Source organism: Choloepus didactylus, chromosome 23 (assembly GCF_015220235.1).
Source record: "Choloepus didactylus isolate mChoDid1 chromosome 23, mChoDid1.pri, whole genome shotgun sequence".
Classification (NCBI taxonomy): Eukaryota; Metazoa; Chordata; class Mammalia; order Pilosa; family Megalonychidae; genus Choloepus; species Choloepus didactylus.
Window position 1 is genome coordinate 26,405,217 of NC_051329.1, and position 17,930 is coordinate 26,423,146.

The 17,930-nt window shown below is 41.2% G+C and overlaps 1 long non-coding RNA gene across 1 annotated transcript in view; it reads left to right on the plus strand.

Annotated features, from left to right (window-relative positions):
- The window catches only part of LOC119519604, a 42,057-nt gene that overhangs the window by 23,547 nt on the left and 580 nt on the right, over positions 1–17,930 (plus strand). The window lies entirely within an intron of this gene.

Here is a 17,930-nt window from a genome sequence, read left to right on the forward strand (position 1 = left end):
ATTTAAGAGTGATAAATCTGCTTCTCGGCACAGGCTTTCTTGTATCCCATAAATTTTGGTTTGTTTTGTTTTAATTTTCATTTGCCTCAAGATATATCCTAATTCCCTTTTTTTTTTTTTTTTGGCTTTTATAAAAGGGGGTTTATTTGGTTACACAGTTACAGTCTTAAGGCCATAAAGTGTCCAAGGTAACACATGAACAATCGGGTACCTTCAATGAAGGATGGCCAATGGTGTCTGGAAAACCTCTGTTATCTGGGAAGGCACATGGCTGGTGTCTGCTCCAAGTTCTGGTTTCAAAATGGCTTTGTCCCAGGATGTTCCTCTCTAGGCCACAGCTCCTCATCAAAATGTCACTCTCAGTTGCTCTTGGGGCGTTTTTCCTCTCTTAGCTTCTCTGGCGCAAGAGTCTGCATTCAATGGCCGTCTTCAAACTGTTTCTCACCTGCAGCTACTCTCTCAGCTCCTGTGCATTCTTCAAAGTGTCCCTCTTGGCTGTAGCAAGCTTGCTCCTTCTGTCTGAGCTTATACAGTGCTCCAGTAATTTAATTCAGACCCACCCTGAATGGGTGGGTAACACCTCCATGGAAATTATCCAATTAGAGTCATCACCCACAGTTGGGTGGGGCGCATTTCCATGCAAACAACCTAATCCAAACGTTCCAACTTAATCCCCACTAATATGTCTGCCCCACAAGATTGCATCAAAGAATATGGCTTTTTCTGGGGGACATAATACATTCAAACCAGCACACCTAGTCTTAATTTTTTTTCTTTGAATTTTTTCAAGAAGCATGAACATTAATACATTTTTTAAACTGCTGCATTTTTTTTCTTTTTTTTCTTTTTTCTTTTTATTAAATTCAGTTTTATTGAAATACATTCACATACCATATAATCATCCATGGTATACAATCCACTGTCCACAGTATGATAACATAGTTATGCGTTCGTCACCACAATCTATCTCTGAACATTTTCCTTACATCAGAAAAAACCAGAACAAGAATAAAAAATAAAAAATAAAAGTGAAAAAAGAACACCCAAATCATTCCCCCATCCCACCCCATTTGTCCTTTAGTTTTTATCCCCATTCCTCCACTCATCCATACACTAGATAATGGGGGTGTGATCCACAAGGTCTTCACAATCACACTGTCACCCCTTGTACTCTACATTATTATATAATTGTCTTCAGGAGTCCAGACTGCTGGGTTGGAGTTTGGTAGTTTCAGGTATTTACTTCTAGCTATTCCAATACATAGACTCTCCTTTGTGGTAATGAGCTTCATAAGGGCAAGTCCCTTGCTCGAGGGCTCAGCACATCAAACCGCCAGTCCCAATGTTTGTGACAACATCAACACCAGTCTAGGTGAGGATGTCCAACACATCCGCACCTTCCCCCAGATCCTCGGGGCTGGGGAGGGGGAGGCTGTGAATATGTTTTTTATTATCTGCCCAAATTACTCTAGGATGTGTCACTAGTTCACTCCAGCCTATACTAACCTACCGTATCTCACTTCCTATTCAAAGTTCCATGCAATTGTGGTGTTTGAACAAATCGACTGTAGAGTTGTACCATTTAGAAAATTTAGATCCTGTACCAAATAGTTATCTATTTCCTTGGTCTCATATGAAAGTTGAGGTTTTAAAACACAATCAGTTTCAACCTTTATCCTTTGGCCTGGCTTGCCCTGGTCTTAACCAGACCTGCTTCATTCATATCACTAATTGAAGTCTGGGCTCTTTTTCAGTGTTTTTGTTTTTTTTTTTTTTTGACAGTGGCTGTATGCACTAATACTGACATTCATATCTGCCGAGCTCTAGCTCTGAGTTTCAGGTGTCTCAGAGATATGCATTGTTCCAGAGACCAATCAGGTTATACGCTAGGGGATCAGCATCTCAAAGTTTAGAGACAGGCCTTACAATTCAGGGATAGAGTTAACTGCTGTAAGAGCTTACAATCTAGGGACTATTCTGAGAAAGTGTTTTGTTATCCTAATTCCCTTTTGATTCTTCTTTGACCCATTGGTTTAAGAGTGTTTTATTTCCACATTTGTGAATTTTCTAGTTCTCCCTGTTATTGATTACTAGTTCCATTCCATGTGTTTGGAGAAGATAAATTGTATGATTTCAATATTTTTTAATTTATTGAGACTTGTTTTGTGATGCAACTTATGGTCTATCCTGAATAATGACCCCTGTGCATTATATTCTGCTTAATATAATATATATTCTGCTGCTGTTTGATGAAGTGTTCTATATGTATCTATTAGGTCTAGTCAGTTTAGAGTATCTTTCAAGTCTTCTAGTTCGCTATTGAACTTCTGTCTAGATTTCTATCCATTACAGAAAATGGTGTATTAAAATCTCCTACTATTAACGTAGAAGCATCTATTTCTCCCTTCAAACCTATCAATATTTGCTTCATATATTTTGGGGCTCTGACATTAGGTGCATATATATTTATAATTATTGTGTTTCCTTGTTGAATTGACCCTGTTATCAGTCAACCTGCTTTGTCTCTCGTAACTGTTTTTGACTTAAAGTATATTTTATCTACTATGAGTAAAGCTACCCCAGCTCTCTTCTGATTATTATTTATATGGTATTCTTTTCTTTCCTTTCACTTTCATCCTACCTATGTCTTTGAATTCAAGGTAAGTTTTCTGTAAACAGCATACAGCTGTGTTATGCTTTTTATCCATTCTGCCAATCTGTGCCTTTTGAATTGTGCCAGTTTGAATGTATTATGTCCACCAAACACCATTATCTTTGATGTAATCTTGTGTGGGCAGACGTTATCAGTGTTGATTAGATTGTAATTCTTGGAGTGTTTCCATGAAATGTGCCCCACCCAACTGTGGGTGATAACTCTGATGAGATAATTTCCATGGAGGTGTGGCCCCACCCATTCAGGGTGGGCCTTGATCAGTGGAGCCATATAAATGAGCTGACAAACAGAAGGAACTCAGTGCAGCTGTGAGTAACATTTTGAAAAGGAGCTACAGCCAAGAGGGACACTCTGAAGAAAGCACAGGAGCTGCAGATAAGAGACATTTTGAAGATGGCCATTGAAAGCAGACTCTTGTTCTGGAGAAGCTAAGAGAGGACAAATAACCCAAGTGCAACTAAAAGTGACATTTTTGAGGAACTGCAGCCTAGAGAGGAATGCCCTGGGAGAAAGTCAGTTTGAAACCAGAACTTTGGAGCAGACGCCAGCCACATGACTTCCCAGCTAACAGAGGTTTTCCGGACACCATTGGCCATCCTCCAGTGAAGGTACCTAATTGCTGATATGTTACCTTGGACACTTTATGGCCTTGAGACTGTAACTGTGTAACCAAATAAACCCCCTTTTATAAAAGCCAATCCATCTATGGTGTTTTGCATTCCAGCAGCATTAGCAAACTAGAAGATGAATGGAGAGTTTAATCCATTTACAATTAAAATAACTATTGATAATGCAGGAGTTTCTTCTGCCATTTTGATAGCCTTTTAACTCTCACACCTTTTTGACCTCAGTTCTTCCATTAATACCTACTTTCATAGTTATTTGATTTTTTATTGTACAATTTTATTGTACAATAAGTATGTTCTTATTTCTTTCTGTATACATTTTCATATATTTTCTTTGTGGTTGCCTTTGGGGCTAAAATTTAACATTGTAAATCTTTAACAATCACATTTTATTTTATACCCACTTAACTTCATTAGCACACACCTACCCTGTATCTATACCATTTTGTCCCCCCACCTTTTTGTTCTACTCATTACAAATTATATTTTTGTGCACTGTATTTCTCAAATCATGGATTTAACATTACTATTTATGCATTTGCATTTTTGAACCTCTAAGAAGTAAAAAGTGGAGTTACCAAAAGTATACCAAAAAATATAATACAATAGTACTAGCATTTATAGTTACCCATATGGTTACCTGTACTGGAGGTTTTTATTTCTTTCTGTTGCTCTGGTCCACTGTCTACTGTCCTTTCCTGTCAGGCTGAAGATCTCATTTTAGCATTGCCTGTAGGGCAGATCTAGTGGTGATAATCTCCCTCAGTTTTTGTTTATCTGGTATGTCTTAATCTCTTCCTGATTTTTGAATGATAGTCTTGCTGGATATAAAATTCTTGGCTGGAAATTGTTTTTTTCTCAGCACTCTAAGTATTTATCCCCACTACCTTTTTGTCTCCATGATTTCTGATGAGAAATTGGCATTTAATCTTATTGGGGTTCCCTTGTATATAACATGTTGCTTTTTACTTGCAGCTTTCAGAACGCTCTCCTTGTCCTTTGCCTCTGACAGTTTGACTACAATGTGTCTGGGCATATTTCTCTTCAAGTTTATCCTGTTTGGTTTTCGTTGGGCTTCTTGGATGTGCAAATTCACATCTTTCACTAAATTTGGGAAGTTTTCTATTATTATTTCTTTGCGTATTCCTCTGACCGTTTTTTCTCTTTCTTCTCCTTCTGGGACTCCTGTAATGCATATATTGGTATACCTGATGGTGTCCCACAGGTCTCTTAGGCTATTTTTACTTCCTTTAATTCTTTTTTCTTTCTGCTCCTCAGCCTGTCTCATTTCAATTATCTTGTCTTCAAGTTAACTAATTCTTTCTTCTGCCAGCTTCAAACTGCTGTTGAAACCCTCTAGGGAATTTTTCATTTCAATTTTTGTGGTCTTCAACTCCAGTACTTCTTTTTGATTCCTTTTTAAAATTTATATCTCTTTATCAAGATTTCTCATATTGTTCATTCACTGTTTCTCTTATATCCTTTAGTTCTTTCTCTGTCTTTTCCTTCATCTCCTTGAGCATATTGAGGGTCATTTTTTTAAAGTCTTTGTTCAATATGTCCACAGTCTGGTTTCTTCACTGATATTTTCTGCATTTTTATCCTCTTCCTTTTGATGAGCCATAATTTCCTCTTTCTTTGTCTTGTAATCTTTTGTTGCACACTATACAATTTTCATATTTTAAAGTAACTCTGAGATTTAGTCCCTGAACTATCAGTTTCTTGAGTTTATACCCAGCTGATGTTATGACAGAGATTTCCTTCAGTGCCAGAGCTAATAAAACCAAACAAAGTAATGCAAACAGCACCTTTGACAGACTTTGCAAATTGGCTTTGCCTTGGCTGGTGCTCTCAGGCAGAGTTCAGCCCTCCTATCAAGAAGATCAGCCTGAGACAAATGCAACATGCAGGGTCCTCCCTGTCTTTTCTGAGCCTATGCCTGGTCCCGGGCTTGTGCTTGCTAGTGGCCTTAGAGGTCCCCCCTTTTACAGGAATTTGAATGCCCCCTCTCTCCTATGAAGTAGACTTTCTCTTTCCACTGGGTGCTCTGTTGTAGGTCTTAAAACAGGTAAGCCTTTGCTCCAGACTATATGACGTGTTTCTTACACTCCTTTAGCTATTCCAAGCTGCTTTTGCCTGGTGGGCAAATTTGGCAGGGGGTTTGGCGGTGCAGGGGTGCAGGGGCAGTCGGTGGGAGGGGAGCTAGCCAGAGAAGAGTTTCCTAGGTCAGTCTTTCCCAGCCAAAACAAGGCCAGAGACCCACAATAGGAGCACAGTCCAGCTCCACACTGCACTGGGTGGTGGTGGGGGGACAGTAAAGGAGTTGGCAAGGGTGCCAGGAGCTTCTCCTATGACTTTTTGAAGCTGTGTTTTCTTGCTCAGTTAATGCAGCCCTTAAACTCCTTTCTGTAGCTTTGAGCAAGGGTACTGTCCTTAAGACTCTTGTATTAGTTAGGGTTATCTAGGGAAACAGAATCAATGAGAGATATCAATGAATATAAGATTTATAAAGGTGACTCATGCAACTGTGGGTATGCACGAGTCCAAATTCTGCAGGGCAGTCAGCAAACTGGCAACTCCAATGAAGATGTTCAATGAATGCCTCAAGAAATGAACTGGCAACTTCAATAAACTCCTTAGGAAATGCTTCGCTGGGCAGCCAAAGAAGAAGTGAAAGTCCTCTATCTGTCTCACTTAAAAGTCTTCAACTGATTGATTGGATTAAATCCAGCCAACTGCATTCTCCCATTGTGGAAAACACATCCTTCATTGAGTCATAGTCACAGCTGCAGCCAATTGACTGATGATTTAATAAACCAGCCTGTTGGTTTATTAACCAGCCACAAATGTCCTTGCAGCAACGGTTAGGCCAGTGCTTGCTTGACCAGACAGCTGGGTACCATCACCTGGCCAAGCTGACACATGATCCTAACCATCACAACTCCTGTGCCACTTTTGCCCCTTGGCAGGTTGGAACAATGGCTGCCCTCAGAGCTGGGACCCAGTGATCTGAATTAGCTGATCAAAAGCAGTGATCAGCAATCTAACCACACACCTCTGGATTTTGGGAAACCGCTGGATTTATATCCCACTCTGGAACCAGCAAGATGCCCAGGAGTTAGAGTTGAACACTCCACTACTGCCTGCTATGAGGCTCACGAATTGGGAGTGGTGGCCACTGCACAGAGAGTGAAATTCCCCAGTATTGACTGCAATTTACCACCCTCTTCCACTTGCTCTTCCTTGGATTCTGTTCAGGGTTCTACTAGACTTTGGAGTTTCAAAACAGTTGATTCAGATAGTTCCTGCCAGTTCAAAAGTTGTCCTGGTCGGGGGACTGATTCCTGGCACTTCCTACTCTGTCATCTTCCCACAGTCGTTTCCACCACACTGTTTTGGTTATTGGAGCTCTGTAGTAAGTTTTGAAATTTAGAAGTTTAGCCCTCCAATTTTGTTCCTCTCTTTCAAGATTGCTTGGCTATTTGTGGTCCTTTGACATTCCATATGAATTTGATGATTGGCTCTTCCATTTTTGTAAAAAAAAGGCTGCTGGAACTTTGATCAGGATTGCATTAAATCTGTAAATTGCTTCGGGTATTACTGACATCTTAATAATAAGTGTTCCAATCTATGAACATGGGATGTCTTCTGTGCTGGTTTGGATGTATTGTGTTCCCCAAAACACCATGTTCTTTGATGCAATTTTGTGGGGGCAGATGTATTTAGTGTTGATAGGTTGGAACCTATTGATTGTTTCCATAGAGATGTGACTCAATTAACTGTGGGCAAGACCTTTGATTGGATAATTGCCATGGAGGTGTTACTCAACCCATTCAGAGTGGGTCCTAATTAAATCACTGGAGTCATATAAAACAGTTCACAAACAGAAGGAGCTCAGAGCAGCTGTGAATGACGTTTTGGAGAGCAACTGAGAGAGACATTTTGGAGACAGCCATTGAAAGCAGACTTATGTTAGCCCAGAGTTTGCTCTGGAGAAGCTAAGAGAGGACAAAATGCCCCAAGAGCAACATTTTGAAGAACACACAGGAGCTGAGAGATGAGCTGGAACACAACCGGGGATAAGCAGACACCAGCCACGTGCCTTCCCAGCTAATAGAGGTTTTCTGGATGCCAACAGCCTTTCCCTAGTGAAGGTACCCTATTGTTGATGGCCTTAAGACTGTAACCTTGCAACCAAATAAACTCCCTTTATAAAAGCCAATCCATTTCTGGTATTTTGCCTAATGGGCAGTATTAGCAAACCAGAACATCTTCCTATTTGTTTAGGTCTCTTTCAATTTCTTTCAGCAATGTTTTGTAGTTTTCAAAAACTACTTTGGCAACCTTGGTTAAATTTATTCCTGGACATTTTATTCTTTTAGATGCTATCATAAATGGAACTGTTTTCTTGATTTCATTTTTGGATTGCTCATTGCTGGTGTATAAAAATGCAACTTATTTTTTAGTATTGTTCTTATATCATTCTTGCTGAATTCATGTAATAGTTCTAATAGGTTTTATGTCTGTGTGGATTCTCTGGGATTTTATATATATAGGATAATGTCATCTGCAAATAGGGATAGTTTTACTTCTTAATTTCCAATTTGGATTCCTTTTATTTCTTTTCTTCCTAATTGAACTTCTAATACAACATTGAACAGAAGTAAAGAAAGTGGACATCCTTGTCTTGTTCCTGGTCTTTGGGAGAAAGCTTTCAGTCTTTCAACGTTGAGTTTGATGTTAGCTGTGAGTTTTTCATATGAACACTTTATCAGGTGAAGTTCTTTCTCTTCCTAGTTTTCTGAGATTCTTTGTCATAAAAGGGTGTTCAAATGCCTTTATGCATCAATTGAGATGATTATGTGGCTTTATTCCTTCATTCTATTGAATGCTTTTCCTATGTTGAACTGCTCTTGCATTCCTGGAATAAATTCCATTTGGTCATGGTATAAAATCCCTTTAATATGTTGCTAGATTAAGTTTACTAGTATTTTCTTGAGGATTTTTGAATCTATATTCATAAGGGAAATTTCTCTGTAGTTTTCTTGTGGTATCTTTCTCTGGCTTTGGTATCAGGGTAATTTTGGCCTCATAAGATGACTTACGAAAACTTCCTCCTGTTTTCTGGAACAGTTTGAAAGGGATTGGTGGTAATTCTTCTTGAAATGTTTGGTTGAAATCACCAGTGAAGCCATTTGGGGCTGGACTTTTCTTTGTTGGGAGGTTCTTGAATACCGATTCAATCTCTTTACTTGTATACAAACTTTCAGATTTTTTGTTTCTTCTTGAGGAAGTTTTGGTAGTTGGTGTTTTTCTAGGAATTTGTCCATTTCGTCTAGGTTATCTAATTTGTTGGTTTATAGTAGTCTCTTATAATCCTTTTTATTTCTGTAAGGTTGGTACTACTCTTTTAGACATGCTCAAGCACAAAATCATGTTTCTGATAAATACATGTGAGGACTACCCTGTCACCAAGCAAACACCATTCATGTCTGTGATTAGAACCTGGTGACATTTGATCATCCTATCTCATCAGACCTGTGCTGTATTCAGAGACCTGTGAGTTGTTTAGATGAGGAGGAAGTCAATGGGATAAAAAAAAAAAAAAAAGAAAGAAATGAACCTGGGGAAATCCTCCTTTCAAAACATACACAGAGATCTTTGTGGCATTTGAAAAATGACTATTTTTAGTAGCTCAGGAAGCAGGTCAGCTCATCAGCACCTGCCTGGCCTCACCTGGGTCTGGTTCTCAAATAAAAGGATTTATCTTAAAGATCTATCAAATCATCCCCTTTTCAGATGTGGCATATGAATCTAAAAATATGAAAGAACATACAAGTAGACAAACTAGCATAACAGCTGGCTTCTGGAAGATTAGGTCCAGGCCATGTATTGAATATACATGCGGATTGCATGGAAAATGTTACAATTTGCCTAGCATGTTATTCTTGTTTTGAACACTAGGGGGCAATACAATCAGAACATTGGAACAGATTCTGCCCTTACAGAAGATGTTAAGATGAAACGGTTGATAGATAAAGATGATTGCTGTCAGCTTTGGTTCCCAGACCTTGTCCAAAATCTTAAGCCCACAAATCTGAGCCTTCTGCCAGGCTGCTTAGAGACCCCGATGTCGTCAAAGGGAATAGGTCTGGATTGTCCATGAATTCTGGGATTGGTCACTTTTGTGTCTGTCATGGATCACATATGTGGTTGGGGAGGCAGTATGTGGGAAATAAATTGCCCACAAATGACAAATGAACACCTAGAAGGAGTGAAACTGAGGAGTAGACTGAGAATTTTTTTTCCAAAGAGAAAAACAGTTTAGTAATACTATCCTGCTACAATGTCTGTCTGGAACTAGCATGTAGTTGGAAGGTTCATTGAGGCTGGGTACAGTGAGGAAGAGTTGTGGCCTGGACCTCAGGAGGCCTGCGTTGAAGACCCAGCTTGTCCCCTGATGCATTGTGTGACCTTGGGAAAATCACTTCCTCTCTGTGTGGTTCAGCTTTCCAATTGTGAAATGAGAGGGAAGGACCTAGAGATAGCAAATGCATATCCACCCGTCTGCCTTCACACCACCCTCCTGAACCATGGCAAGTAACTCATGTCAGCCACAGCAGCCTTTCCCACCAGGTCCAGACACAGCCTCAGAATCTTTCTTAACACCACAGCTGGTGAGATTTGGCCCATGAGAGGAAACTTTTTTTTGCCATCTCTCACATTGACCAACTTAAGCTGGTCCTGGATGGTTTGGGGTCAGTATTTCAGAGTCTTTGTACATTGGGTAGAGACTGAAAATTTTCCTGCTTTAAGTTATTCTAATGTTCAGCAGGGGTTGAAGACACCACGATGCTTTAGTTCACTGGTTTAACAAAAAGGCTTTATTTGTGTGGAGAGGTTGGTGGTTATGTTCCAAAGTGATTAAGAAGGAGGAGAGCATGTACTCAACTTTACACTTGACCTTCAGAATTCCATTCAGAATTTTCACATCCAATTATAGAATGTGGTTAAACTTAGGCACAAAGATAGGTTCTTCTAAGTAAATTTGGAATTAACTCAGGCATCATTACTGAAAGATATCTCTGTTGTATGATGTGGTCACCAACCATTTAAAAAAGGGTGCAGTAATGGTGTAGGGTTTCTGTTTGGGGTGAAAGGAAAGTTCTGGTAATGAGTGGTGAGAGTAGCACGACATTGTGAATGTGATTAATCCCACCAAATTGTATGCTTGGGAGTGGAGGTGATGGGAAAGTTTATGCTGCACTTATGTTTCTACAATTAAAAAAAAAGAGTAACTAAAGAGACTATGAAAATTAAATGGAATACATAAACATGGACTGGATTTAATAATGGAGAAAAGGCTCAAAAGGACATTATTGGGTCATATAAAAATTGGAATATAGGTTCAAAGTTTTGTCAAAATGAAAGTTCTTGAACTTGATAACTGTACTTAAGGAGGGTACATAAATGAATATCATTGTTCTTAGGAAATTTACATGGAAATGTTCTGTGTTCAAAGAGCTGAAATATACAACCTACTCTCAAATGTTTAGAAATAGATAAATAAGTAGACATAGATATACGGGTTGAGAAATAGATGGATAGATAGAATGAAACAGCAAATGTGGCAAAATGTTAAAATTGGTGGATCAGGGTGGGGGTATGTTGGAGTTCTCTGTATGGATTTTGTATTATTTTTGCAATTGACCTGTAACTTTGAAATTATTTCAAAATTAAAAGTTTAAGAAAAAAAATGGGTGTAAGTAAACATATCCCTATTAGTATATTACTGGACTAGAAGTCAGAAGACGTAGGTTTTAGTTCTGGCCTCACCTTTTCAAACTGTGTGACTTCAACAAGCTCCTAACCTTTTGGAGCCTCAGCACCACTACCTGTAAAATGGGAACAATTAATTGTACCTGCTCTACTATCTCAGGTTGTGAGGGTCCAGTGAGATCACATACCTGAAGGTACACTGCAAACGTGAATACATCATACACCTCCAAAGCCACATGATACAGCTTTTCTAGGGACCCTCTGGAGACATATTTATAACCTTGACCTCAGTCAAGCAACTCAAGATTTCTTAACTTGCATGCATTGCTGGCAGAAATGTAAATCAGAGCAACTTTCTGGAGGGCTATTTGGGCAATATGAGTCTAAAGCCTTAAAAATGTGCATGCCACACACCCACTAGACTGGTTAAGATGAAAAAGACAGACAATACCAAAAGTTGGCAAGGATGTGGAACAACTGGAAGTCTCACATTCTGCTGGCAGGAAGTGATGTTTGGTATAACTACTTTGGAAAAGTGTTTGGTAGCAAAAAACTGAAAACAGCCTAAAAGCCCATGGAGAGTAGACTGGATAAACACATTGGGGGTATACTCAGCCAAATATCCAGCAATTTGAATTAAGGAACTGAAATTAATTGCAGCTATAGGATGATTCTCATAAACATAATGTTGAATAAAAAGTGCCAACTCAAAGACTACACAGTATGATTCTGTTACATATTAAATTCAAAATCAGGCAAGACTCACCTGACATGCTCTAAATTAGGATACTCCTTACTTTGGGGAGAGGGTAGGGACCTGGAGGAGGTATTTTAGGAGGGGTTCTGGGGGGTTGGGTAATGTTCTGTTTCTTGATCTGGGTGCCAGTTACAAAGGCAGGTTCACGCTTTAAAACTTCACCAAGTTGTACACTTAAATTAGTGCACTTTACTGCAAGTATGTTAACCTTCAATAAAGAGTTTATAAAAATTGTGCATGACCTTGATTCAGAAACTTTACTTTCAGGAGTCAATTTTAAGGGGAAAAGAGAGGAGTCAAGAAAAATATACATATATTTATGTTGACATTATAACAGCAATCAAAAAGGAAACATAAAAAGAAATACATAAAGAATTTCCTTTCTTTTTGTATTTCTGAATTTAAACTTTTTGGTGTGGTGTGCTCTCTTGCACACTTCTCCTGCCTACCTGAGTTCTGTCGTGATTAGGAAGCACAAAGGGATATTAAAGGGGAACAGGATGTTTATTTTCTTTTGTGACAATTTCACCATGAGATCAGTCAGAAGTCACCACATTAAAGCACCAGTGAGTTTCCTGTGGGCCAAGCACATGGATTTTGATGTCTGTGTTTATTCTTTGCTTTTTCTCACCTCTAAGTCCTACCAGCTGGTATCAGAAAGCCACTGGACCCTAGATTTCCCCAAGTCCCTTTTTTCTGCAAGGAGCCTCTCTCCAGGGAGCTTCTGGAAGGGAAATGTCCCACAGTGGCTCTGTGGCCTTGGCAAGTCCTGGAACTTGCTCAGAAACTCTTTTGTGCACTGGGGATCCATTCATTCAATAGAAAACCATTGGGCCTCCTCCGTGTTCCTGTAAAGCTTACTGCCGAGTGCGGGAGCTGAATAATAACGCATCAATCAACAAACAGGCACACAGTTATGCACTGTGATAGTTGTGCTGAAGTCAAAGTACAGAGATCTGGGAGGGTGCAAGGGGAGCCAAATTTAATTTGAGGGATTGCCTCAATTTAAAGGGTTTGCCATTTTCTACCTATCCCCAGACCTAGAAGTTCACGGAATTGACCTCATGGTAGTCATTTTTAACTTCTGAGCCTCAGTTTCCTTATTTGTAAAACGAGATGCCAGCAGACATGAGTGATTTCAACATTTTCCAGCATGACCTTTTTTGACGTAGAAAAAATCTGCCGCCATCCCATTGCCACGTGGAGCTACATTGGAGCCTGAGCCAAAAGGAACCATCAGTGATCCTGATCCTGTCTTTAGTTAAAACTTTGATATTTTGTTCATCATGGGGTTTTGCACTGATTTGGGTTTTTTAAATGTTGCATTAAAATATTCTTGACCTGGATTGCTGAGATTTTTAGTGCCTCCTTTAAGTTTACGCCTGTGTGAGTGCCACACTCTCTTCACCCTAGTCCAGGCACTGCCCCAGCCTCATGTGATAGAGGATGCACTTTTATTATTGATTAATTAAGGAAAATCATCAGGACCAAAAGTTACAATGAATTCTGGAACACATTGGAATGAATCATGATTTTGTTTATTTAGAGCAACTCTTCTTAAGGAGCTGGGGCAGGGGGCTGAGGAGATTGGGGGGATTTGGAGTGGGAGGGCAGGTGAAGAGGGGGCCACACAGAGCTGGTCGGGAAGACACACTGAGGTGCCCCAGTCTCCACGGCTCTGCCCAGTTCTCCGGGAGCACTTGACAGCCCGCAGGAGGACCGGGAAGGTGAGATGGGGTTGGGTGGATGCAATTGGTTCCACAGCCTGGCTGAGCACCTACTAATCATCAAGCCAGAGATTCAACAGACTGCAGAACAGAAGGGGTTCCTGCCCTCATGCAGCTTCCAGCACCATGGGGAAGGCATGACAAGGAGCAACTGGATTTCTGTGAGATGAATGCCACGATGTGGCAAGGACACGTTGCGTGCCCTAAATTCAATGACAAGTGTCCTTATAAGAGGTAGAAGAGGAGAAGGCACAAAGAGAAGACAGCACGAGAAGATGGAGGCAGAGATTGGAGGGATGTGGCCACAAGCCAAGGAATATCTGGAGCCATCAGAAAGTGGAAGAGGCAAAGGAGTTTTCCTTCCTAGGGCTTTCAGAGAGAGAGAGCACAGCCCTGCCAGCATCTTGATTTTGGACTTCTGGGCTCCAGAATTGTGAGAGAATAAATTTCTGTGGCTTTAAGCCACCCAGTTGGTGGTAATTTGTTTCAGCAGCCCAAGGACACTAATACATGCAGGGAGCTGGAGTGGGGAGCCTGCAAAGGGGATGGACAGGGAGGCCAGACTGGGGGGGCTGGAGAAGACGAGGCAGATGGGTGAAACATGTTCAAACCCCCAGCCAGGAATGGGCTGTTCCTCGTACCGGCAGGTGCATCCACTTCCCCAGGTCCAGGGAGAGTGGATGGGCAATGGCTGTGGGGGAGAGGGGCAGAGGGGCATAAGTGACAGGACCACACTGGAACCCCTTGGCTCCCAGCATCCTAATGGAATGAATGAATCCACCCCAGAGGCCTTTAGATACTTCTTCTATGCAGGTGAGAGGCAGGTGCGATACCAAGGAGGCCCAAGGAGTTCAGGAAGGTGAGGGAGCAGATGCTTTGGCTGCTGCTTTGACTGGAGACCTTGACAGCAGAGTTTTGGCCTGGTAGAAAGAAGAACGGGGGAGTCAGGGATAAGGAAGGACATCACCAGAGCCGCACGGAAGGGGCCCAGAGAGGGGCAGACTAATCTCAGAGAGATGCCATGTGGTAACCAGAGCTGGCTAAAGGCAAAGGGGATGAGGCCAAGGGGGCAGCAGGGCAGAGGTAGATGCCAGCAGGTCAAAGGGCAACTCCGGATGGGGCAGTGGGAGGGCTCCCATGTCTTTGGACTTCTTTGATCCTTGGGCCTCTTTGGACAGGACAGAGCCTTGGGCACCAACAGGGTCATATCTGTTTAAACAAAATTAAACACTGGAGATAAATCATTAACTCATTGAAGAAATAACAGGAGTAGAGGCCATATCTCCAGCACCAGGACTTGAGGGCTGCCTGGATGATAAGAACTCCTACTTATCAGGAGTGGCCGCCACTCATGGTTCTCTTTGGCTGGTATAAGCATTTGCTGAGCACCTTCTAGAAGCAACTCACTGTGCCCAGTGCTATGGGAACAGATGAATAAAGACAGGCAGAATCTGCCCCCAACTCAGACCCAGAGGAACCAGAACTCATAGCCTTCATGAGCATCCCCCCAGACCATCCATCATTTCGTACAGTGAAGTAGGGTCAGGATTGCCTGCATTTTACAGATGAGGAAACCCAAGCTCAGAGAGGGAGAGCAACTTGCCCGGGTCACACAGCTTGTCAGTGGTAGAGAAAAACAAAGAGGAGCTGGCTTTAGCAAAAAGGCGAATGAAATGTTGGGGTTCGGGGGGCGGGGGTTGTCAAGGGACCCAAGTGCAGTAAGTACGTCTGGGCCTTCTCAGAGACAAAGGTCAGGAGCAGCAATGTCATTTGGAAACACGGCAAATGCTGTCCCCTTCTCTCTCTCTCTCTCTCTGGAACTGTGTCTCCCAACTCTATTTCTCACTGTGCATTTATTCTTCCCTCTATTTTTGGTTTAAGAGCAAGAGTTTTGGCAGTGGAGATGAGTCCAATCTTAGCTTCATCATTTATTACCTCTGCAACCTCAGGCAAGCCCTTTCTCTCCATTTCCTCACTTACAAAATGGGGCTAACACAGTCCCCAAGTAGGGATCAATGGAGAAAACACATAAAGCTCTTGACACTGTTCCTGGCATATAGTAAGTGCTCAATTAACAGAGTTGCTGCTATCATCTTAGCTGACTGGTTTTCTGTGGGCACATGACAGGAAACAGCCCTCCTGGATCCAGCACCAACTAGCAACTTACTAGTTCCCAGGTCTGAGTTCTTTGGCCAGAGAATCAACCACTGCAAGGGAGGAGAAGTGGGGTCAATTTGTTCAAATGCAATGTCAGATGTGTGTACTCATCTGAGGGTGCCTGGTTTCAGCTACTGGGGCTTGTGATCAGAAATCTGGTTCTTGCCGATCTTTCCAGATCCCTCCATCATGAACCCTTTGGGTGTAGGGGGAGGGCATTTCAGCCAAAGGAATAGCAGGATAAGGGCTTAGAAGGGGGGAAGTGCCTGGTGTGTTTGAGACGGCTGCTGACACATAGGATTTGGATTGTGCAGAAGAGGCAGAGCGGGTGGTCTGAGGCCTGATCAGCAAAAGCCTTGAATGTCAAGATTTTATTTTGGCAATTTAGCAGATATTTATAATGTGCCGACTGTGCCAAGTGAGGCATTTGCCAGGGATTACCTACTTTAGCAAAAGGCTCTAGTTCTTGTCCTCGAGGAGTTAAATGGTCTGGTAGGAGGAAACAGACACCGAAATGGAGGAAGGCTGTGCAACGTGATTGAAGCTCCAAAAAGGGTATGCTCAACGTGGGAGGAGAGCAGGGTGAGGAGCAACCCCATTCACCCGGGTTCGGGGAGCAACCAGGGGAGGCTTTAGAGGACGTGACAACGGCATCAAGTTTTGCTTTTGTGGTGTTTGCCTAAGGGACACCAGTCATCAGCCACTCTCAGTCCCAGTGGTTGGAAGAGACTGACCCACGTGTCGCAGGCTTGGTTCATCAGCATATTCTATCCTCCTGACCACACTGATTGGTTCATTGAGATGTATGTAAACCAGCTCTGGCCAATGAGGGTCAATGAATGAGTTGGGTTGGAGCTGATAGGAAAGAAGCTCTGTTTGCACTGGGAGTGTTGGCTACTGCATGACAGGAACTTGGAAGAGAGGCGCCACCATGTAGGAACAAGAAAAACGGCTTCCCAGAGGAAAGCAGAACCGAGAGCTGGAGAGAGATGGCTCTCGATAACACCCTTTGAGGCCCTAGATCCAGCTGTGTCTGAGACCAAAATGATCCCAGGGCTTTGCAGTAACGTGAATCATTAAATTGTCTTTTTTGCTCAAGGCAGTTTGAATTGGGTTCAACCCATAAGAGAATGGGTTTCCAATATGTTCAGTCTCTCTCCCATCATGGTTTTCCTTTTCTCAAACAACCAATGGTAGCAGTTTCTTCTGCACCCTTCCCAATATATATATATACATATAAATTTATTTACATTTATATGCATATATGACTATTTTTGTTTGTTTTGCCAAAAAAGGGAGTATAACCATAAGCTGCCCTCATCTCACCCCATTGCCTTCTTCCTCCTTGTGTGACCTGTCATCTTGAATCCCTTGCTTCCCTTTTATATACTTTCATTACACCTATGCATAAATCTAAAATTTTTGTTTTTCATTTTTGTTGCTTTTAACTTTATAAAAGAGTGTCATATTGAATATTATATTTTGGGACCTTTCTTCAGTGTTTTCCACTTTATATTGCTGATACTCATCCATATTTTTGTGAGTCTCTGAAGTTCACTCTTTTTGACTGTTTTACATTTCATCGCATGAATATATCAGAGCTCATTCATTTCATTCTTCTCTTGACGGGCAATTGAGCTAACTCCAAGTGTTTTCTCTGTGACCCAGTGCTTCTCTTGACAGATGGTACACATCTTATGTTGTATAATTGCCTGTAGGTTATTTCCAAGGTCCTATTTTTCACCCTGGGTAGTGGGATCATGGCTGATATTATTAAAACTAATTAACCAACTAAATAAAAGTGGGCCATACCTGGACTAATGACGAGTGTGTCATGACTAATTCAATTATTTACACATAAGCTCCAGAAAGAAAAATAAATTGGGAGAATACTATACACGCTATGATATACTCTGTATTTTGCATGTAACAAACAATATGTCTTGAAACTCTTGCCGTATCAGCACTTATAGGTCTGTTGCAGAATATTCTAGTAAATGGACATATCATAATACAAAAAATTAAATTAAAAATTATATTTAAAAAATAAAATTTTAATTTTATCATGGAAAATTTCAAACATATATGAAAGAGAGAATGGTATAATGGAATTCCGTGTACCCATTATCCAGCTTCAATAATAATCAACATCTGGCCAATCTTGTTTCATCTCTACCTCTACCCATTACCCTTCTCCCACTGCATTATTT